Below are 23482 nucleotides of genomic sequence, written 5' to 3' on the forward strand. Positions count from 1 at the left end.
TTAGAAAGAGCATGTAGTTCTGTTTTAGTTTTTATTCTTTCATGCTCACTGCACAGCGCTAGAGAACTTAGTGACCATATTAATGTGGAGACACACGGGAAATTGCAGATGCTGGGAAATGGAGCAACAACCAGACTGATGAAGGTTGATATTTATTTTCCTTCCACCAATGGTGCTTGACTTGAGTTCCTCCAGCAGATTGTTTGTTGCTCTATATGAATGTGTTTAATGGATTATATGAATATATTTACTTTCTTCCCTCAAGCACTTCTAGTTTTGATATTTTGAGGGCCTATTGAAAAGTTTTCAACAACCATTTTTACCTGCTTTATAAGTGCACTTAGTTTGAAATTGGGCCAAACACTATTGCAAGCAGTTGGCAAACAGATTCTGTATACCACTTAATGAGGACTAATTTATTTGCATTAATGTCCAGCTATTATAGGCTCTGGAAGCTCAGTAGTTAGAGCACTGGTCTTGTAATCTAGAGGTCACGAGTTTGTTCCTTTGTCAAGCGCCCCTCATTTTTGTGGGGCATTTGACAAAGTGGTGACTCTTCGTCTTCCCTATGGTAAACAAAGTTAAAAAACTTCATGTATGTTGCATTCTAAATATAGTATTATATAACAATAATAGAACCTTTACCTTCTATACATCAATAGAATTCATCGGCAAACAGATTCGGTAAACTGCCTAATGAGGACTAATTTATTTGTATTAACGTACAGCTATTAGACATCACTAGGACTCTTATCCTGCAATGTTTTTCCTGCACGTTGCTTTCAGAGTTGTTTATCCAAATCAAGTTTGATTTTGCTTCCTATGACTTGTCGTCTTCTGGTTCTTCATCCTCAAGGGCAACAGGATAAATAATTACGTACCTACCTGTTACTATGTCTTGAAATTTCAATATCATTTTATTGAATAATTTGTGGAGCACAGTTAGCCAAGTGGTTAGTACAACGTTGTTACTGCAACCGGGATTTGAATGAGGTGCTCTCTGTAAGGAGTTTGTACATTCTTCCAGTGTCTGACAGTTTCCTCAGGGAGCTCCGGTTTCCTTCCACTGTTCAGAACATATCAGAGTTGGAGGTTAATTGGGCACCATGTGCTCGTGGGCTGGAAGGACCTGATACCATCCTCTATCTAAATTTAAAGTTTAAAATAAGAGACAATGTACACTTTATGGTGCAAAGTGAAAAGGAATCCAGATACAGGCAAACCTGTTTGACATATTGTGATAGTACAGACCTATCACCAATGTATATAGTTACAGTATCTAGAGTATGTAATGACTGTGCTTACAGCGATTGGCTGAGAGCTAAGCCACACCTACTGTCTGGGCCTTAAAGGGCTGTGTCCCTAGCCAGGTCGGATCATTCCGGACTGGTCGGCCACCTGTGAATAGCTCCTGTCTTTTGCTAATAAAAGCCTTGGTTTGGATCAACAAGTCTTTGATTCTTTCAACGAGCTCTACACATATGCACAAATCTTTGAAAGTAGCAGGTCAAGTTGAGAAAATTATTGATAAATTAGAGGAGGTCTTGAAATTTATAAATAGATGTGAGCACAAAAATAGGGAGGCTCAGGGGCGATCTCAGTGAGGTGAGGTGCACGAAATGATGAGAGGAATAAACTGGTGAACACAGAGTGTCTTTTGCCCAGAGCAGAGGAATTGGTAACCAAAGGAAATGGGTTTAATATTATGGGGGGCAGAGATGTAACAGGAACTGGGGGTAAAAACTTTTAAAAACAGTAGTGGGTGTATGGAACAGGCTGCTGGAAGAAATAATTGAGGCAGGTCTATTGCAATGTTTAAAATTTTTAAAAATTGGATGGATACATGGATGGGAGTGATATGGGCCAATTGCAGCCAAAGACCCTGTATTCCTGCTCTTACTCCAAAGGAAACAAAGGTAAAATACTCTGTATTCCACAACCAGGATTTTGTATCCAATTCTAATCACCATGATTAGGAAGAAAAAAAAACAAATCCAAGAGTCAACATGGATTCCAGATATGAGGGATTTCAACTTCAAAGTTTAATGGATTTTTCTTTCTACTTAGAGCAAAGATGATTCAAAATAGTTTTGATGGAGATCCTAGTGGAAGTGGAGGAAATGCTTCCTTATGCAAGTTGGTTATGATGTGAACTTTAGGAACTGAGTTACAAGGAAAGGTTAGAGGTTAGGACTTTATTCCCTGGAGCATAGAAGAATGAGGGGAGATTTGATAGAGGTGTACAAAAGTGAGTGGTATAGATAGAGTAAATGCAAGGAGGCTTTTTCCATGGAGGTAATGTGAGATACAAACCAAAGGACATGGGTTAAGGATGAAAGGGGAAAAGTTTAGGGTGAACATCTTCAGACAGAGAATAGTGGGAGTGTTGAACAAGCTGCTAGCTGAAGTGGTGAATGAGGGCTCAGTTTTAACTTAAGAAAAAAAATTGGACAGGAACAGAGATGGGCGGGGAATGGACTGGGTGCAGGTCAGTGGGACTGGGCACAATAATTGTTCAGCACAGACTAGAAGAGCCGAAGGGACTGTTTTCTGTGCTGTAATGTTTTATGATTCTATAGAAATCTTTGCTCAGAAGACTGATGGAAAAAGATCAGTCAAAGTTTTCAAAGGGAGATTTTTGAGGAATGAAGGCGATTTTCAAGGCTAAAAGATAGGACAGCAATAGTTATTAGGTGTATGTACCAAGCTAGTAGACCAAATAGTCATCTTCAGTGCTATAACAATGTTATGATTCCAAGTGAAAATAACCTAATTCAGCGAACAAAGTAAATAAAGTAGGATATTTTAAGAGGACTGTGATTTGATTCAACATTACTATCTTTTAAATATTGTTCCTCATGTCTACAAGGTATTTAAGATCATTTTTTCAGGACATTTTTTGTAACCTTGCAATCTTGAGTAAATGGAGAGAGTTTCAATCACTATCTTGGTTGTGGAGGAGAAGAACTTCTGACATGGTCTTATCATAAATACATTTTCCAGGAGGGCTCCCTAACTAATTAAGCACAAGAAAAGCCATCGATTTCTCCCGCACTTTTCTTTCTTTCCTTGTCAATGCAAAGTGATCCTTTCCTCCTGAGCTATAATGGTGACCTTTTTTAAAATTCCACATACTCTGGTAACATTTGCACACCGTGCACACTGTATTTTAGTTTTAACTCAGTTCAGTGACCTTCTGTTTAAACTATTCGTTTGAATGAATTGAGTGGAATGTAACTGACCACATCAGCTGCATCCAATTATAATACATAGATGATGATTTTCTTGGAATCTACAGTTAACAAATGTGCTTTGAAGGTCATGTGCATTGGAAAACCCACTGTGGGTTAATCAATTTTAACTATTTCACGAACAACACCATATTCTATTTCGGAATTGCATGCAGAAGCTTTGAATATGAATCTCTTGATTGTTTGAGATCTATTGTATTTGAATTGTTTGCAGTTGAAAATAATGCATGATAAAAAACAGATTTACACTCATTTTCAGTATTTTGTGTGATGCTTTTATGAGTACATTGACATGTTCAAAGAAGTGGAGCTTTAAATACAAGAGAACACCATAACTAAATAGATGATGAGGCCTTTAACGGGTAGACTGAACATTCATGAAATTGTTAAATGATTGAGAAGCAGAAACCTAACTCTTCTGTTAAATGCAATCATTACATGATTACATACAGTACATTGGAATAATAATATGCCAAAAATACATTGTCCTGTGGTTTTAAGACAGCAACACAGATACTAGCAAGTTATCAACACAGTAAATTAAAATCAGTGATAAGTTTTGATCTTGTAATTGGATTTCCTTTTTAGTCTTCCAGCTTTTGGCCATGAACCAAATTTTGACTGTCCTCAGAAAAATTTGTTTCTTGGTCAGAGATGTTTGGATTTTGATGCTTCAACTTGACTTAAATTAGATATTATCTTCTGATCACATGGCTATGAACACACTTTTGTTTTCACAAGTAATGATCCATTCTTCAGAAGATGGTATCCTACTTGGTTGAGAAAATCTTGGGTGAAGTCTGAAGTTCATTGGGATTGAGAAGACCCCTTTGTGTGTTTTTCTGATTGCATGTTGCCCTCTTTGTCAACATTTGATTAGGCTATGGATTGGAAAGGCTCAGTTTTGAAAGCATCTTTAGTACTTCTAACTTCAGGAATAAGTGTTAATCGACATTGCTTGTAATCCTTAGCTTGGTTTTATGTGATACCATTGCTTGTCTGCCTAAGCAATTATTTGTATGGCTATGGAAATGATACATACCATACATTCATAATCATAGTATTTGTCTGGCCAATTACTCTAGCTGGTTACACAAGAATGCAATATTGTTCCAGTCTATCCAATTTTTTTGCTTGATTCTTTGGAGTTTTGGGAACTAATTTTGGTGATGGCCACACTCTAGTTTTGCATGTGACAGCTGCACATGTGTGTATTGTACATTGGAACAAGCTTTGCACAGAGCAACAAGATGCTAAAGACATTACTCCAAAATAACATGGATTCTCTCAGTCCATTTTTCCTCCTGAAAGTTGCACATTTTTACAGAATGCTAAAGGGTGAGTGCTTGCATTCATGAGGTTGCATGGTGGATTCTTTTTGCATTAATGTTTGTAAAAGTCTGACAACAGTAGGTTTTTTGAATATTTTATTTAAGTCACACTTAAAACCTACTGTTTAATTTTCTTGAAACTTGGACAACAGCAGGTTTAAAATGTGACAAAGGTTTGTGACTGAACTTGCTTGAGTAAATCACAAGTCATCAAGTTGTTGACGTGTTTGGATTTGAGTCCTTTAGCCTATTAGTATCAGAACCACATCCTTCCATGCCTTGCCTATTCAAGTGGTTGTCTAAATGCCTCTGCAATGTAGTAATTGTATCTGAATCCGCCATCTTCTCTGACAGCTTGTTCCAGATTATAATCACTCTGTAAAACACAGTTCTCAGACTTCCTTTCTCATCTTAAACCTCTTCCCCTTGTTTTTGATATACCGACCACATGATTCTCCTGACTAATCAATGTGTTCATAATTGATTGTAATCTCATTCACCAATACACACTGAAAAGCCTTCATTTGTGTGCAGTTCTAAGACAAGCAAATAGGTGTCACCCTCTGGTACTATTTTGCAAAAAAAGAGGGGGAAATGGAGAAGGAAGAGAGAAAATCCCTTTAGAGACAAAGTGGTGAAGAATCATGCCATATGCTCTTAAATAACCATCTCTGCTGTCCCTCCAGATGGTTAACTCCAGCCCCCAGATCCTGCTGCCTGGTCCTCATCTTGCACGTCCTCATCCCCCACCCCATTACTCGACCCACTGGATAATGACAGCTCCTGAGGTTAACTTCTGCACCCCTGACTAACTCTCCCCGTGGCTCCCAGATACAGCTGATAGGAGCTGCCACCTCTGTCATCTGAGCCTTTGTTGCAGCCCTAACCACCTCCTGACTGTTTGGGGTTTGGGTCGTGTCTCTACCTCCAGGAGTTGTGTGTGAGATGGAATGGATGCTCTATTGCTTGCAAGAGGACCATGAGTTAAGTATGAAAAAGAACATGTTCATACTTAAATACATTTAAATATACAACTGAGAAAGTCAATATTATCAATCTCAAGAACAAAGCTAATTATTAATCTAAATACTCCTTCACCTGGATTATACCTCAAATTCAAAGCGCACTCACTCAGTCTGATGGATTACCCAAAGTTCTCCCGAAGATTGAAATGTGCTGGAAATGTGCTGGAAATGCACAACTGAAGATATTTGTGACATTTCTATTATTCAAGGAACACAGTTCGGCGGGCAGCAACCTCCTTTGAAGAAGACCGCAGAGCCCACCTCACTGACAAAAGACAAAGGAGGAAAAACCCAACACCCAACCCCAACCAACCAATTTTCCCTTGGAACCGCTGCAACCGTGCCTGGCTGTCCCACATCGGACTTGTCAGTCACCAACGAGCCTGCAGCAGACGTGGACATACCCCTCCATAAATCTTTGTCCACGAAGCCAAGCTAATTAACATGGATTCTCTCAGTCCATTTTTCCTCCTCGGTTTTATAAGTATTCTTAAGATTACATTTATTTTGAAATTACAGAGGTGATTATCAACCAACTGTGATCATTCTTTGAATGTCTGCATTTTCTTAATCAATATTAATTCCTCCTTGCAATGGTTATATTAGCTCTTGTTGGGTTTTGTTTACAAAAAATAGGTCAAGAAATAATTATTAGCAAAGCAGATACTCATTGCCCATCCTTAATTGCCCCCTGACCGAATCACATGAAGGACAGCAGATTTCTCTCTCTGGAGAACTTGAATGATATCAGGTAAGTTTGCACATCTATCTAGTAGTTACTTGGCCATGATATAAGCATTCTATTCCAGGATCATTAAAGAAATTGAATGTTAAATTCTCTAGTTGGAGCAGCAGGTTTCAAGAACAGTAGTCTGTCCTTGCATGCTAGTTTAGTAACCTAGTCATCGTACTACCATACCCTGCATGTTATGGTATATGTCTGACTTGTCAGATATCAGATCGACCCACACAGGCTACGGCTGCTGGCAACCTCTGTTCAAGCTGCCAGAGACTAGCTCATGGGAAACAGACATTGCAACCGTGATTCGAGAGGGTGCTGAGGGCAAGAAGGGCCTTGGATGCTGAAGGCTTCCTGATTGTATCAGAGTTTTGGATCTGGAGCTTGGGTTTCCAAAGGATCGAACTACAGCCTATGCAGCTGCAGTGACTGGAGACAAATCCACAAACACTCAGTATCTCTGAAGGGACTCACTTTTCCTTCCCTTTCTCTTACTGTAAGGGGCAGTGGGCAATATTAATGCTGACTCTTTGCCTTACAGCAGATTAAAAGAAATTTAATGTAATATTACATTTTCTGTTTTGTTACATGACAATAAAAGAATCTTTAATCTTGAGATATTGTAACGGTATGAGGAATTCCACTAGTTTTCTTGATTTGTACAAAAAGAATTGAGTGTCATTACATTGAAACAAATAGTGACTCAAAAGCCATAAGCTATTAATTTGAATGCACTTCTTAACTAGTTTAGTTTAGCTTATGCAGATTGACATTTTGTTGTATTGCGTTTCCTTGTTATTGGTCAGAAGCTTTATGACTACCTCAAGTTCAGATATGCATCTTGCAATTTTATGTACGAGAAGGATCAGCTTTCCTTTGACCCAATTACTGCTCAACAAAATAACTCAATGATCTACTTTGGGTAATCTTGACTGATGGAAACCGGCTTTCCAATTCGATAAACATACTTGTGTATTGAGAGTGTATATATAGAGCCTGCAGTGTATCAAGGGATTCACACAGCCATACAGGCATCATTACAACATTCTTAGTCCATGTTAACCGTATGCAATGAAATTGTGTGAAGAAAAGTTGCCACTGATATTTATAGATTGAAAGACACTAGGGAATATTTGTGTATCCCACAATATTCATTGCCATAGGAATATTATAGCTGCACATCTCTGAGCAAACCAGCCCTGTTTGTACCGCCGCGCTGCCAGGGCAGCTGAAGAAGATGGCGCCGTTAGGGCTTGCTCAAAGTCTCGTGGCTTAGGCCACAGTTCACGCCCCAGGCCACGTGATGACGTCACTGCTGCGTGGGGTGGAACTCCCATTGGCCTTGAAATTCAAATACAGTTCTACTGGAAACCCCACTGAGTTCAATGGTGTGTTTTTTGTGTGGTAGCAGCTGCGACAGCTTTTTTCATTTCAATGACTCGTCATGAAACTCTTTCAATATGAAAGATGAAAGTTCCTGCTAATATTATTTGATTAGATTTGTGTTATTTGTTGCTGGATGGATCAAATTAGTTGAATCAAGTTACAATTCAGCATTTTTTGTTGTGTACATTTTTAATTAAAAATATTATGTCTTTGGCTTGGCTTCGCAGACTAAGATTTATGGAGGGGTATGTCCACGTCTGCTGCAGGCTCGTTGGTGACTGACAAGTCCGATGCGGGACAGGCAGGCATGGTTGCAGCGGTTGCAAGGGAAAATTGGTTGGTTGGGGTTGGATGTTGGGTTTTTCCTCCTTTGTCTTTTGTCAGTGAGGTGGGCTCTGCGGTCTTCTTCAATGGAGGTTGCTGCCCGCCGAACTGTGAGGCGCCAAGATGCACGGTTGGAGGCGAGATCAGCCCACTGGCGGTGGTCAGTGGGGCAGGCACCAAGAGATTTCTTTAAGTAGTCCTTGTACCTCTTCTTTGGTGCACCTCTGTCTCGGTGGCCAGTGGAGAGCTCGCCTTATAACATGATCTTGGGAAGGCGATGGTCCTCCATTCTGAAGACGTGACCCACCCAGCATAATCATGTAATTACATTGATAATGTACCAAAAATATTTTGGGAGAAAACAGATAACTGTGGAAAACTGGTCACTGGCTCGAAATAGTTTTGTCTATAGTTCATTATGGTAAATCATAACATTTCCCAGCATCAGAATCTGTGAAGGTTTTGAATTAGCTGATGATGCTTTTTGATAGTTTTGAAGTTGAACAAATAGATAAAGAAAAATGATTAGAAAAAAAATTAGCCAGAGATTTTAAAAATTAACAGAAAAAACAGGTGGTCAAGGTAATAGACTCAAAAATGCTTTCTGAATTTCAGTTGACTAATTGTTCTGTATTTCATTGAGCAACACAGGATATCAAAGCAGCAAATGACTATTCACCCTTTCAAACTTTGACAACAATACAAAATGACAACGGCCAAAGCCAGATCACATCTATTTTCTTCCTCAATCCTTGTCTTTGCCTGTATCTCATAGAAGATTAATAGTAAACTGTTACTCTAAGGCGTAATGGTAATCATTCAGAGCACACCATGTAGATTCATCTTTAAAAAATGGCAGTTATCATTCTACTGCATGTTTGATTAATAGAAAACAATATTTAGAAGGTTAATTGTGGGAAATTTGAGGAATATTTGTGGGGAAAGGATGCAAATAAACTCTTCAGAGCAGAAATGAAAAGACAGCTTCTTTTCAAACAATCTTAAACAAATGAATATGAACAAGATTAAAACTTCCTATGTAAGTTATTAAATTACAGTCTTCAAATATTGACAGAAGAAACATGCTTTCTGGAGACTATTCCCATTATCCAGAGACTATTTCTTCAATCAGATAATAGTTGACTGATCAATACTTAAATATCCTTGGAAGCATTTTTCTTCTCAGAGAATAGGAGTAATACTTCAAGGGGTTTCCCTGAGTGGTATATCTAGGGAAAATAGGGCCTATGGCGAGCACTGAAACTGAGCCACCCCCCCCCCCCGTTAAAACTTACTTCGACCCTTTACCCCGCAACCATCCTTTGCCACAGCATCTACTTCACCTTCCCTACCTGTCCTCGCAGCCTCCTTGCCACGACATGCTCCTCATTCTGCTGACCCCACATTTCAGGGGAAGGGAGGGACGCACGCACCATATTGCAAAGTGATCTGCTCCATACGGTATGACAATAATCCTGTCACTTTGATGAACTCTGCAGCTGGATCGTAACACATCATCTGAAATTATTTTCTGCATCAGTTTTTTCTCTTTCTGACCTGTTTTCAGTATCAATTTGATTATGATCCTTCAACTGACTTTGTTAAGGGTCAACATAAAGTAGTGACTTTTTACAGATAAAAATATTAGTGGTGATATTAAACAAACAGAACCTGTGTATACTGTGCAGTTCTTGGTTGGGTCATCTATTTCCTCCGCACAGATGCCTGCTGGTGTTGTTTCAACCCAATTTGTTTTAAAAGTATTTCCTATCATTAGTCTTTTACCAAGTAAGAATATCTGATTTCCTGTGAGGAGCAGATCTTTACTCCGTTGTTAGGAACACAATTCACAGCTGACACCCCTTCCCAAGTTATTGGATTCCAACCATCATATGAATAAACACACTTTATTTGGTGAAGTACACTCTAATATCCTTGCCTCTGCTCCTGTGTATTTAATTTCAACAGGGAGAATGCCCAATTCCTTACAGACAGCATGGGATTTGAACCCAGGTCCTGATTGCTGGCACTAATCACTATGCCTGACATAACCTTGTAAATTTCACACATTGCACTGTAATTTATTAGAACTTTAATTTTTAAATATTATCAGTAGGTTTGATCTTTTACTGATCTGAAATACAAAAAGCATCAAGTTTACATGCCAGTTGCATCTTTTTTCACATTCAACAATTCGTGTGTATTTAATGCCTTAGATGATGGGAGTCTTTTTTGCTTGATTATTTTATTAAGCTGACAGTAATATTCAAGTAAAATTAATCCCAAGGTAACTACGACGATTGGACACAATTCAGATACTGCAACAATTCTCTCCAGCTTTCTCTGGAGCTGAAGAACATTGAGTATTTGGGGTAAAAGACAGGATTCTGTTGACACCATGGTTAAGTGAAAAAACATTGAGTATTTGGTCAAATCCATATCCAAATATTACTGTTAGCGCTCAAATCTACCACTCTTTCCTTCTTCATTGCTCTACATTGTGGGAAGGGTTCTATCCCACCAACCCTGTATCCCCACACAGAGTTTTACTTACCAGCACCATAAAAAGCAGCGTTGGAAAAGACAATGTGGGTGGTCTGCACATCATAATCAGCTCATCCTGTTGGTCTTCCCTACACTACTTGAGTCATAGCATAGAGTGGAAGGAATAAAACAAATTGATTTTCATCATGAATGACAATTTATATTCATCAAACTTTAGTTTATGATCATTATTTCTATTTTGTTGGACGTACACAACCATTGATATGATTCACAAACTCATGATTGAAAACCATGGTGAGCATTGAATAGTTCGAGTTATGTTTGAGTATTTTTCTCATAGTCATTGGTACTGTCTTTTTTATAAGGAAGTACCCCAGGCCTTGACACAAACAAAACTAACACTACCTGCACAGTAGTAAGCTGGAGACCCATCCCAAAGTGATGAGAAATTACCTTAGGATCTTCCAGGAGATGCTTGAACTCGTATTCTGTAGGACTGCCTTGTACTTTAAATGAGGCAGTTGTGCAAAACTGGAACTCCTTTGCCATCTCATTCAGGTACTCATTCCCCATCATTTGTCAGCATGGGTAAATTCCATTTCTATTAAAATGTAAGAGCCCAGAAAGGGAAGAACAGATGAGAGAATAAATACACAAACACAACTATTAATATTGCCTTCAATTTTCCATTTCCAGAAATTGCCACCTTCTGTAACATGGCTACCTTCATGGGTTTTTTACTTGGACATGATTGAAATTACTGGCCATGATTTTAAACAATATTTAGGTCAATGGGAGGATGCAATAAGACATTTTCTTGATCACGATCCACTTGGATCTTGTCAACTTCCTATCTAATCCTTGCCTTGGACTCTGCACCCTGCCCATTATGACAGGTTTTGTCCAGCAGCAAATGCAGGTAATACTAAATGGAAAGTTGAATATTTTAATATGAATATCTGAATGTACCTAGATGGACATAGTGCATCAAGAATTTCTTTGATTCTTTTCTATTATTTGGGATTTACAGTAAGCATTGACCTCTTCAAACTGGCCAAAAATAAACTAAACAATAACTATGCTGAGAGAAGAGGGGTGGGAGAAAACGAGAGGAGTTCATTATAAATACAGTCTTAATGAAATGTTATTTTTATTCTCATGGCTTATTTTTTCCCCTGTGCTAACAATTTCACACCACTTTGGAAAAAGTACAAGTTTCATATTTTATGAAGTTCATATTCTGAAACATCAGGTTAAAAATTTGCTGAAAATATAAATATACCAAGATGTATTTTTTCTATGTTCTGTGAGGTGTTTATCATAAGCCATGTAAACATTTCAAGATTGAACATTTGACAGGCATTCACTTTACGACAGGATCCACACGTCTAACTGGATGACCCCTGGAAAGAATAAATCAAATTGTAAAGCCAAAGGCACAGATGTTTGCAGACAGATGCAGGCCTTTGAAAGAGAGAAATCATTTTAAAATGTCTGATGATCTGAGACGTGCAGGTCGCTCCACTTAATGACCAACTGCTAGGGAATAGCTTCTCTTACACAATTTTATTTCATATTTCTTTTTGAGGAAATAGTGCATATTGTTTGAACTCTTTATAATTTCAATACAGTAAAAGTCTGAAAATCTACAATGCTTGGGGATTGAGTTAGTCCGAATTTCTGGATTTTATGGATTCTCAGGCAGTGCTTTTAAAATTCAGATTTAAGGAACAGGAAAATATTGATAGTCTATTCATGAGAAAATACAGCATGCTTCATTTATCCAAACGAGCAGTTTGAAAGAAAAATAGTCAACACTTGACAAAGATGTAAGTTTTAAAAATATAATAGTGTGTAATGCTTGAAATTATGTTTGAAAATGAGCATTATAGTTTCTTTGTGATAAGATTACCTGTGTGAAACATGGTTCCTTGTTACTGCTGTGCATCTGTGCCACTTACACATGCACACAAAAGCCTGATGAATTTTAAAAGTTTGAGAATCTGGATTATGGAGTGGTCTGGATTTCTGGCATCCAGATTTTTGGACTTTTGTCTGTTGTTTCCACCCCCACCCTGTACCATTATTTAGACATACAGCACGATAACAGGCCATTTCAGCTCATGAGCCCATGCCGCCCAAATAACACCCAATTAACTCCTTACAGCCAGCGCAGGATTCAAACCCTGCTCCCGATCGCTAGCGCTGTAACAGTGTTGAGCTAACTGCTACGCTCTCCATGCTGCCCAATTCTTGGAGGGAAAACACCTACCTGCTTAAAAAGGAACTGACTGCTATTATAAATTCTACAACATTGTGTAGAAAGAGAATAATTTTAGTTCTTGGAATATCTTTAGAAACAAGCTTTACTGACTGGTTGCAAAATCAAAGAATGAATTACACTGGAATATTTCACACATTGCAAAGCCCTGCTAAAAAAATATTCATGGCTTCAGGATGCCACAAGGGCCTGAAAGTCCTTATTTAAACCTTTAAAGCACAAGATGGTTTCATTTCCTTGTGTTGAAGGTGCAAACCTCAATCACTGTGAAATGCGCTCTGTGGGCTGGGAGCACATAACACTAATTATTTCGGCATACTCGTTTTATACTTGTCCAAGTTTTTCTTCACATGGACTATATGCCATGGTTTGAATGAGGAGAAAAGATACTGTATTTTGAACACACATACATGGCTCAATGCCATACTGGACTTGTCTGTTTGAGCGCTATGCAGATCAACAGGAGAAAAGTTAATAGATTATAATTACTGTCACTTTTCACGATGTAGAGCTTTCAATAATTTGACCCTGTGTGTGGGAGGGCAGTGTTAAACAAACACCACTATCCTTATCACAACGGTGACAGGAAAACCTGAATTTCTTTAAGTTATCACATGGATACGGGACACATTTATACCTGTCACTGCCACAGATTAATGTATCCTTTAGTAAAACAAACTAACAAGCCTCTTTATTGCTTTTACACACATGAAAGAGAAATGTATTATTTGAGACTGATGTTGTGAAAAGAGAATGGCTTGAACAAAGTCATCTTTTTCTTTTTAAAATATTTTTATTGAATTTAATGAAAACCCTTTACACAAGGTAAACTAATGATAACATCAATCAAATCATATCAGGCACATATCAACTGTAAATTAGAATCATAATTATTACATTACTTGTTTAATTGAGGACATCACATTCTATAATTATAATAATTAAATCATAACTTGTACTACATCCAAAAATAATTATTGGACATAGTAATCTAAAATGAATCCGTAAGAATTAGTGAATGTTGGATAAAAATGTATTTTTATATGGAAATTATAAATCTTGATACTAATAGTTTCAAAAGTCATCATGGATTTTGGAATTTTAGATTTTGTGCGAATGTGAATTTAAAAAATGGTTCCATATTGGGTAAAAAGCTCAAAAGGCTTAACACTTAAAGGAAGTCAATATTAACAGGTTTCAATAATTAGCTCAGTATGCAAATGTGTTTTCTTCCTGCTGTTAAGCTGCCAATATAAGTTTGACAATTATTTTGTGTCATTCCCAGGAGATAGGCAGTCCTGGCAAAGCCAGGCCCCTAAATTTCCCTGTGGAATGCGGAACGAGATCACTTCAACAAGGAGTCAACGGCTATGGTTCTGAAGCAGCCAGGTGTGGTAAGAATTCAAAATTTCTCTTTCTGTTGGCCTTTGAACTTGTTGAAATTTTGCAATGATCTGGTAATATCACTGTATGATGCTTGCTTTTTAAAACAGAATTCATTTTGCAAAATATTCCTGATAGTGTGGTGTTTTTTTAAACTCGTCTCATTATTCTACGCATAATGGATCTGCCCGCGAATTGGGCTTGGAACTTTCAAAATAGTTTTGACAGCCAGTAATTCCCTGTCTAGGCCTGTCAAACCTATCACAGAAATTAAGACTGAATCATAAAATTGGGCAGCATCGTTAGTACATGGTTAGCGCAATGCCATTACAGTGTCGGTGACCTGGATTCAAATGCTGAGCTGTCTGTAAGGAGTTGGCATGTTCTTTCCACATCTCTGAGGGCTTCCTCTGGGTGCTGCAATTTCTTTCGACATTCCAAAGGTGTACAGGGTTAGTTAGTGAGTGTATTTTGGCTCATGGGACAGAAGGGTCTGTTACCATGCTGTGTCTCTAAATTTTGATAAAAGCTGCAGGAGGGACCTCATAGCCCAGGCAGCATCTGTGGAAGCAGAAACCAAAGGGATGGTCAACATTTTAGCACAAGAATCTGCGCAGAATTCTTCCACTAGAATGTTTTTGCTTCATTTTAAATCAGCAGTATTTTTTTGTGCCTCCAGTTAAAATCAAATATTACGACATTCACAGAACTTTAAAAAAAAAATCAGGCAACCATTAGAACATTTTAAAAAAATTAAACTATTAAAATCAAATTTTAAATATATATCTAATAACATACCCATACCCTTAGAAATAACTAAATATATTTAACCCAACTAAGTTAATGAAATAATGTAATTTAATTTACCCTAAGTGGCCAAGTAGCTAGATCAAAGTGCTGGGAAGGCCACCAGACTCAGGAAAGGGAGGATGATGGAAAATGCTTTTCCTGAGATTACCCCTGCCTGAGCTGGACACCTGAAACCTTTCCACAGAGATGCAAGGAGTCCATCAAAAGTATTGGCAGCACACCTGCACCATCGCCTTTCCAGTATTGGTTCACAGCAGTCTTGATCAAGATGCCTTGTTCCTTATCTATTTCCTTTTAAACTTGCTATAGGAAAGTGCCCTCCCATCTTCAAGTACCTAAACCATACCATTTAATGTAGCATGGAATTAGTTGAATCCCTACTGCTTGTTTATATGGTTTAATTTTTTAAATTTTCTATCCATTCAACATTTCCCTTTCTGGTTTACATCTTTAATTTCTTTCTCTCTCTCTTTCTCTTTTCTTCTTCCTAGACCCAAGATCATATTTAAGCCACTTCTGATTACTACTGAAAAATTGCTCCCTGATCATTAAATGATTACAGGATCCTGCTTTGCTTTTTGTACACCAGCTCCAAAACTGTATGTTTGTATTGCTTGTTAGTCTGGTACAGGTTTCTAGCAAATCACTTGCAGTCAATAACTGCTGTGCAGTCAAATCCGAGAATGGAGCATAATATCCTAATAGAACTATGGTGAACAAATATTCCTGCTGATTAGGGATGAATGTCCAAGCAATTCATGAATGCTTGAACTATTTGAACTGTTCTGTGTCGTATAAGCATGTTTTTCCTCTGTCATAATCTGAAATAAATACCTGGAGTTCAATATGAATTGAGGGCAGAGCTTCCCACTTAAATGCTCTGCAAATAAACTCCAATTAAAAGGGAAATCTGGATTACAGCGAAATGTCTATGAAGTGAACACATTTTCAAAGCTTCAGACTAGTAAAGTCTGCATTGTGAACCTGCCCTTTTATGACAAATTGCAGCACTCAACATTCTTGTGTGGTCGTTTTGTGGCAAGTCCACAAAGAATCCAGAAAATATAATAGTGCAAGTAAGGCAATAACAAAGGGATATAATATGTGTAAAATAAATTCTAAAATGAAGAACAAACTTCATAAAAATGGAGAGAAACATATAAAGTAAAGATGGTGGAAGTGGAAAAATAATCGCATAATTAACTTGGATATAGAATTATTTTAGAACTATTGCTTTATAATTAGCAAAATAACTCATTATTAACATTGAATTTTATTTAGAGCTTTCTTTTTATATATATATATATAAAATCTATCTACCTAGATATACATGCAAACACTCATGTATGCATATATACACTATATATACAGTATATGTGTATCATATATATATATATACAAACATGGACACACGGACGCGCAAGCACGGACACACACGCGTAATTCAATTGATTACATAAATTAATATCAATGCAATATAAAACATAACTCCACATTATTGTCTCTATATCATGGATATCTTTCCGAGCAATTTTTCAGGGCAAAAAAAGCCTCCATGTACTTCAAAGTATCAAACTTTATTCATTCCCTTTCCATCAATGTTTACGTGACTTCCAAGCCTGTGGCTATCAAATGCAGCCTTGAAATATTGATAATCTACAGAGTTCATGTCATTTTAATATACGAGGTGATGATTCATTTTGTACTAAAAGTAGAAATACTAGAATTTAGAATAAGCATGTTAAATTATTTGGAATTTCTACCCTATACATGTCTACTTTTTCCTCAATAAGCTTGACAACCCTGTTTAAAATGTTCCATGAATTAAGAAATAACATGATCGCCAAGAAAAATTCCAATTTACTGGTGCATCTCATCCAAATATCCAAAGTAAAACATGCCAATTGTTCATGAGTTGGCAAACCATAGCAGTGCGGAATATATAACTTCTCATGCCATGCATTAAAGTTGCATTTTGAATGTCATATCCCTTTCTCTTACTGAAGATGTAGTGTTAAAGAACTTGGATTTTTATTCAGATACATTGAAGTTGGAGAGTTTACACTGCTAAAATGAAGAGAATTGTACACCATCCACTCTGTCATTTCCAGTAATCTTCAGAATCTAATCCATGGCCTGGGTTAGCAACAATAAAAGTAAGAATTTTGATCTCACACTCAATTTGTGTTTATTTTCCAATCAATATAAGCAAAAATGATTATCTAATTGCTTTCTCCATATAAATGACTATTAAACAAAAATGCACAGCAGGGAAAAGGTGCCATGCTGAATTTGACTGAAACTCTTCCCCTCAAAACCATGTTGCGATTAGTGTTCGTATAAACCTAATCACAATCACTTTATTAACAAATGATATCTATAACCTGTTACAAGAAACATAGATTTTCATGGCATTGACCAAGTGGAAATGCTGAATATCTTGCTTCATGTGTGTTCTAGTCTTGCATTCTGTATCTACATTAAGATTAAAGTTCATCCTAAATTTCAAAATGTTCTAGTTTTGAGATTACTGACAAAAAAATCTACAAATCTTGAATACTTATTAAACAACTGCCCAACAAATTATACTTGCTCTCTGATTCATTTGATTATACCAATATTTGACTATAAATTGAAAAATAATGCCAGACAAAGAACCTGAGCCAATATATATAAAATAAAATATCAAGAATAACCAAACACCAGTTATCAATTCTATAATTATTTATTTGAATTAATAAGGAAATTCTTTTTAAAAAAGGATGTTGATCTGAATTTCTCATACTGCATGAGAAGATTTTTTATCTGTATCTGAAGATGAGAAACAAATCTGTTGGAACAATAGACTGCAATCAAAAAGTGGGGGGGGGGGGTTAATACCTTATAAAGTATTCAAAGTCTTGAATTTAACAGAAACAAACATTATGCTTAAACCTCATGTTGAGCTTCTAAGTCTCTGAGGGTTGTAGGTGTGAGGTAGGGAAGATTTATTTGTTGAGTAGGTTAATGCAACATCATGGGCCGAAAGGAGAGTACAATGCTGTAATGTTCTAGTATTTATAATACTTTATAAATAAGAATAAATATATGGAAAATGCATTTTAAAGGAGTTGTTGATGGCTTAACAAGATCACTAAGGAGAGGGACTTGATTTTTGGGCACACGAGGAAGGAGGCTAAGAGTAAAGGTTTTTATGAAAGGTTTACAATATCAACTGTTTTTCTCCCTCAACAGATGCTTCCTGAGATGTTGAGCATTTCCAGCCATTTATTTCAGGCTAAGGCTTTCAAAATCACGAAATTATTTGATTAAAAAGAAGAAACCATTTCCAATGATTGATAAACATCAGATTGGCAGATAGAGCTGGTGGGGAGAGGGGAAGGGGAGGTTAGAGAAAGAGGTAATCAGTCAGTGAAGCCTAGTCCCAAAAGCAAATAGGCTGTCACCAAACAATAGAAAATGTGTAATATCAAAATAACTATTTCCCATCTTACATTAATATATTCCAAAATAATTTCCTGTCCATTAGAACATTATGCTTTGAAATATGGTAGGAGTAGAAGGGGTAATTCAGATAAATGAGGGAAAAACAATGTTTTGGGAAAGAATAGGGAAGAGGCTTAAATGAATCATTCAACCAAAGGACCATTGTAACTTCAATGGACTGGAGACCTCTGTCCTGAACCATTCCATGACTGCCCCTTTATGGACCTCATTAGCACCATCCTAATAGAAAGAGCTACAAGATTTCTCTTTCTTTAATGATTGGAATTTAGAATAATTTTCTAAACTGTTCAGATTAACCAATTATTTAGTTGTTGTGATTGCTAAATGTTTTGTTTCAATCCCTTCTCTCAAAGAATAATAATAACACAAGGAATGGATTGGCCATCATGAGTAGACAACTAAAGAACCAAAGACTTGTTGATCCAAACCAAGGCTTTTATTAACTAAAAGACTGGAGCCTATCACAAGTAGGTCGACCAGTCCAGAATGACCTGGTCTGGCTCGGCGCAATCCTTGAAGACCTGCCAGTAGGTGTGGCTACACTCTCAGCCAATCACAGTCATCCTACACTACCACCTGTACATATGTACATATACACATTGGTGATAGAATCTGTACTATCACAGGGGGGTCTTCTGGAACCCCGTTAACAACATGAATGTGCCACACATATCCCAACTGAAATTTTATTTTCATCTGAAGGCCAAGCCATGTAATTTCAGGATGCCAAAGTGATCACAAAATCATAGTTTCATTTTTGTATTGGTTCAAATTGGTCACATGATGAGAATAGAATGGGATTAGTATTGGATTACTATAAACGGGTTCATGAAGCTTGGTGAGCCCAGTGGACTGAAGGATCAGTTTCCATGCTGCATGTCTCCCTGTGAGATGAAAGAAATCAAATGACCTTTCTACATCTAGATGTAAGAATCAACTATAAATTGCATGAGTTAGTAAATTTTTAAAAAATCACATAAATCTAAAAGTCTGATTTCCAAGTCATAATGGAGAGGTATTGAGAGCTTAGTGGATAGTGCTATTACAGCACCAAAGACCCAGGTTTGAATCCACCGCTGTCTCGAAGGAGTTTGTACGTTCTCCCTGTGTCTCTGGTTCCTCTCACCTCTCAAAGCGCATGCAGTTATAGGTTATTTGGGTGGTATGGGCTCATGGGCCGGAAGGGCCTGTAACCATGCTGTATGTCTACATTTTAAAATATTGTTTCAAGCATCCAACTGTTAAATATTATGCAGTCTTCATTAATGGAGAAAAGATGCTTGTTTTTTTTCCCCCACCTGAATTGGGAAGTAGCAGACTTTGCAAGGATTAAAAATCAGATGTATGTTGTTCATAAAGGTGAAATGAAGAATGAACTTTGATTATTTAATTCATTCCACAGATGATGAGAATTAACAAACTCCAGGTCTTGTGTTGTGGAGTTCTGCATGGTGTTTTAAAATGAGCACCAGACTATTCAAAGTTCATGAGAAAACATTAAATTTGGAAGTTGCTATTGTGATTAATACTTGCAACTGTAATATTTCTTTGTCCTCTGCTCCACTAATGGAGAATTAGCCTGTATCAAATCACACAATTCTCTCCATCAACTGTATCAATGAATCTTGTGCAAATGTGCTTTATTCGTGTTGTACATTCTAATCTTTTATACCGTCACTATAGTCTGTCGGACACTGGACCCAACTTAATAATGGAGCATTGATACCATCAGTTAGCCCAGGAATTGGAACTGAAATCTAGGGGCTCACAAAATGCCGCAGCTTCTTTAAAATGAACATCAAGCTGCTTGTTTGCTTCTCGTAACAATCGTCAGTCTGTCTTTGCACATTTAGGTCTTCAATCATACATTGAGGAGAAATAACAGAGTTCTGAATGTACTACACATAAGGCCACTGGTATAAAGGATAATTTTAGTGAATTTCTAGTTTCGAAAGTAAGTAACAACTGAAATATTTATTTCTGAAAGACAGTTTTTTCGACATCTATGCAACAGAACAGACATTCAACAATCTACCCACAGACTCATTGAAAAACATTTGACTCATTCAGTGAATGTTTTACAGTATTTCCCTAATTCCCATTTGAACTTGTAGTCACCTTTCCTAGTTTAGTTAATTAGCAAGTTGGTAACAGTCTTAAGCTGAGATGTAGAAGGTTTAAGCAAAACACTTGCAGCGTCCATTCCTTTGATTCTACAAGTGTTCAGTGCTCCCTGTAGCTGATCAGTTCGTTTTCAATTTCCTGGGGAATTTCAAGTACATTCCATTATTCCATAATTCTCCATGGTTTTATCATGGGGCAGGATCTTCGATTTCTGTTAATGCTGGTTTAACAACATGTATGGAAAGTTTTAGGAATAATTAAAATCAATTGAATGGTCTTTTGAAAGATAAAAACCTCAGGTGTAAATATCAATGGTTTATTTTCTGTAATTTCAATGAGAGGTAATTGAAGGACACAATGTTAAGTTTTTTAAGAGACTGATTTGGAAGGAGTCTGTGAGGAGGAAGTAAAATCATAGTTGATTTAAGAAGTTAGAATTCCAGTGTAAAGGAAAGCATGCCTGTAAATGCCAGAAAATGTTATTTATCAAGTAATACGACACAGAACTCTAAGAAATACTAAACCAAATATTAGTGTTCACTGAAGAGGAATGGGAACTTAAATTCAAGGACTTCCTGTGCAAATTTTTTTTATTGTAAAGGATCCATTGATCAACGTGTGGATTTGATATTAATCTCTCTGCTATCATTTAATGCTGTTTTATTATATATCATGGGCCGGAAGGCCTTTTTACCATGCTGTCTAACTTAAATTAAAATTGTATGTTTGGAACTTCAAAATTATTATAGTAGCTTAAATCAGTGCCTCAGTAGTTTATATTTGCAGAGAGATTAATAGACTCGTCCATTTTGAATTTGGAAATGAAGGGTACTGCAAAGTTATGCAAATAAAAATTTAAATGTGCTTTGCATTAGATGCCGTTTCCTACTGTGATTGATTTCTGTTAACCATTGAGTGGATTTAAGATGTGCTTTTGAGGCATTCAGCTGGGTCAAATTGGATCCACTGAATGCACCCACTCTTACCTTCTCCAGCGTTGAGTAGGCTGTCTCTCCATGCCCAATATGTATACCAGAAGCATAGTGAGTGGGCATCAGGCAATGATTTGTTGAGCTCCTGACATTCACAGCTCACCTCTCTCAAAAGCTTAAGATCCACATTTAAATATCTCCCACAGTCAAAAAGATTCGGCAAAAACTCCCATGCATTTATTAGCTTTTAATGAAAACATATATAAAAATGTTTAAAATATTAATTTAATTACAAACACCACAAAATAATCATAAATTATTGAATATATTAACATAAATTAAAAGTGAACCTTCATCCTGCACATTTATCCACAGGATCAGCCACACATTTAAATGAATAAGTCACCATCAACACTCGTGTCTTCCTCAGCTCCATGCTGAGGAATCAGATTTGAAATGTACCTGGCCCCTCTCCTGCGTGTCCATATTCCACCAGCTGTGTACCAGGAAATCCGATGCACTGGCCTCTTACCTCCAACTAAAATTGAACCTTGTTGATAGGCTAATCATGTGGACAAACATGAAATGAGCTGATCAATCATCCTCCAACAGATGCCCAGGTAGGCATCAATCATCTCAATTAACTTTCAGTCACTTTTCTAGATGTTCTTGCTTTCTACCTGCATAGCAATGTTGGTCAATTATTTTATCTGGCAGAAAAATAAACTGATGTACAAAAAAAAAGCCTGTTATCCAGAACAAAGCTCAATACAAGTTTCCATTCTGTTTTCATCAAAACAAGATTAGTGAATCATGGGATTTTTCTACAAGTAGAGAAGGAACAGTTTTACTTTACCTGGTGTTCCTAGGCAATCTGATCTTGGAAGCTAAGCAGCCTCAGGACCGTTCAGTCCTTGGAGGGAAGACCATCTGGGAACACCAGGTGCTGAGGGTTTCTGTGAGGGGCGCTGGACAAAGTGCCGACTCTCTGTCTACCTTACGGTAGACAAAAAGTTAAAGAATTTCATCTATGTTGCATTCTAAATGTAGTAATTATGTGACAATAATGGAATCTTTACCTTTACTTTTTGACAAAGCATTTTCCAATCTCAGCAGAACCTGTACATTTGTCATACAAAGTACTCATTTGAAATATATTGCGGGAAATGTCGTAACAATGTTGTGTGGAGCAAGATCCTATAAAAAGTAACAGGCCAATAAACAGATAATCAACATACATTCAGCAATATATCTGGATTCACTTCCAGGACTATTTTGTGTTGAAATTGTCTTCAGGTTCATTGGAAATAGTTAAAATTAGCAAACGGTCCAAAATCAGAAGGAATTACTCTTTCTCTTGGCTTCGCGGACGAAGATTTATGGAGGGGTAAATGTCCACGTCAGCTGCAGGCTCGTTTGTGGCTGACCAGTCCGATGCGGGACAGGCAGACACGGTTGCAGGGGAAAATGGGTTGGTATGCTTAATTGCAATAGTTAGTTCAATGCTATTAACTGTCAGCACCTTGGTTCAAATTAGTCTGCGCTCCCTGTGACCTGTGTGGATTTCCCCTGGGTGCTTCGGTTTCCTCCCACCCTCCAAAAAAATGCATAGCTTTGGTGCTTAATTAGGTGCAAATGGGTGGCATGGGTTTCATAAGGCAGAAGAGCCTTCTATCTTACTATTGTTTAAAAAAAAATGATGTTTGGGTTGGCTTGATAATCATGGTGGTTACATCGTTAGAACTTCTCATTTCATTGGACAATGTAAACTGGAATAGAATGAAGTTGATCTGGAAGGAATGAAACTCCAATGCATAGAGATATTTCCAGCATCTGAGGGGTCGTAATTGGGCTCATTGCTGACAGTTGACTGGACAGCCTGAA

General features: G+C 37.3%; 1 long non-coding RNA gene across 5 annotated transcripts in view; it reads left to right on the forward strand.

Moving 5' to 3' along the window:
- The window catches only part of LOC138744039 (uncharacterized), a 33978-nt gene extending 12491 nt beyond the window's left edge, over nucleotides 1–21487 (forward strand). For 3 of the 5 annotated variants that reach the window (XR_011345222.1, XR_011345224.1, XR_011345226.1), the window contains exons 3-5: nucleotides 14128–14236; nucleotides 17075–17191; nucleotides 19945–21487. This is a non-coding gene — a long non-coding RNA (uncharacterized lncRNA). Of the gene's footprint in view, nucleotides 1–14127; nucleotides 14237–17041; nucleotides 17192–19944 lie in introns of all 5 variants that reach the window. The other 2 variants (XR_011345225.1, XR_011345223.1) reach the window with 2 other exon arrangements.
- Nucleotides 21488–23482: the final 1995 nt, after the last annotated feature.

Source organism: Narcine bancroftii, chromosome 10 (assembly GCF_036971445.1).
Source record: "Narcine bancroftii isolate sNarBan1 chromosome 10, sNarBan1.hap1, whole genome shotgun sequence".
NCBI lineage: Eukaryota > Metazoa > Chordata > Chondrichthyes > Torpediniformes > Narcinidae > Narcine > Narcine bancroftii.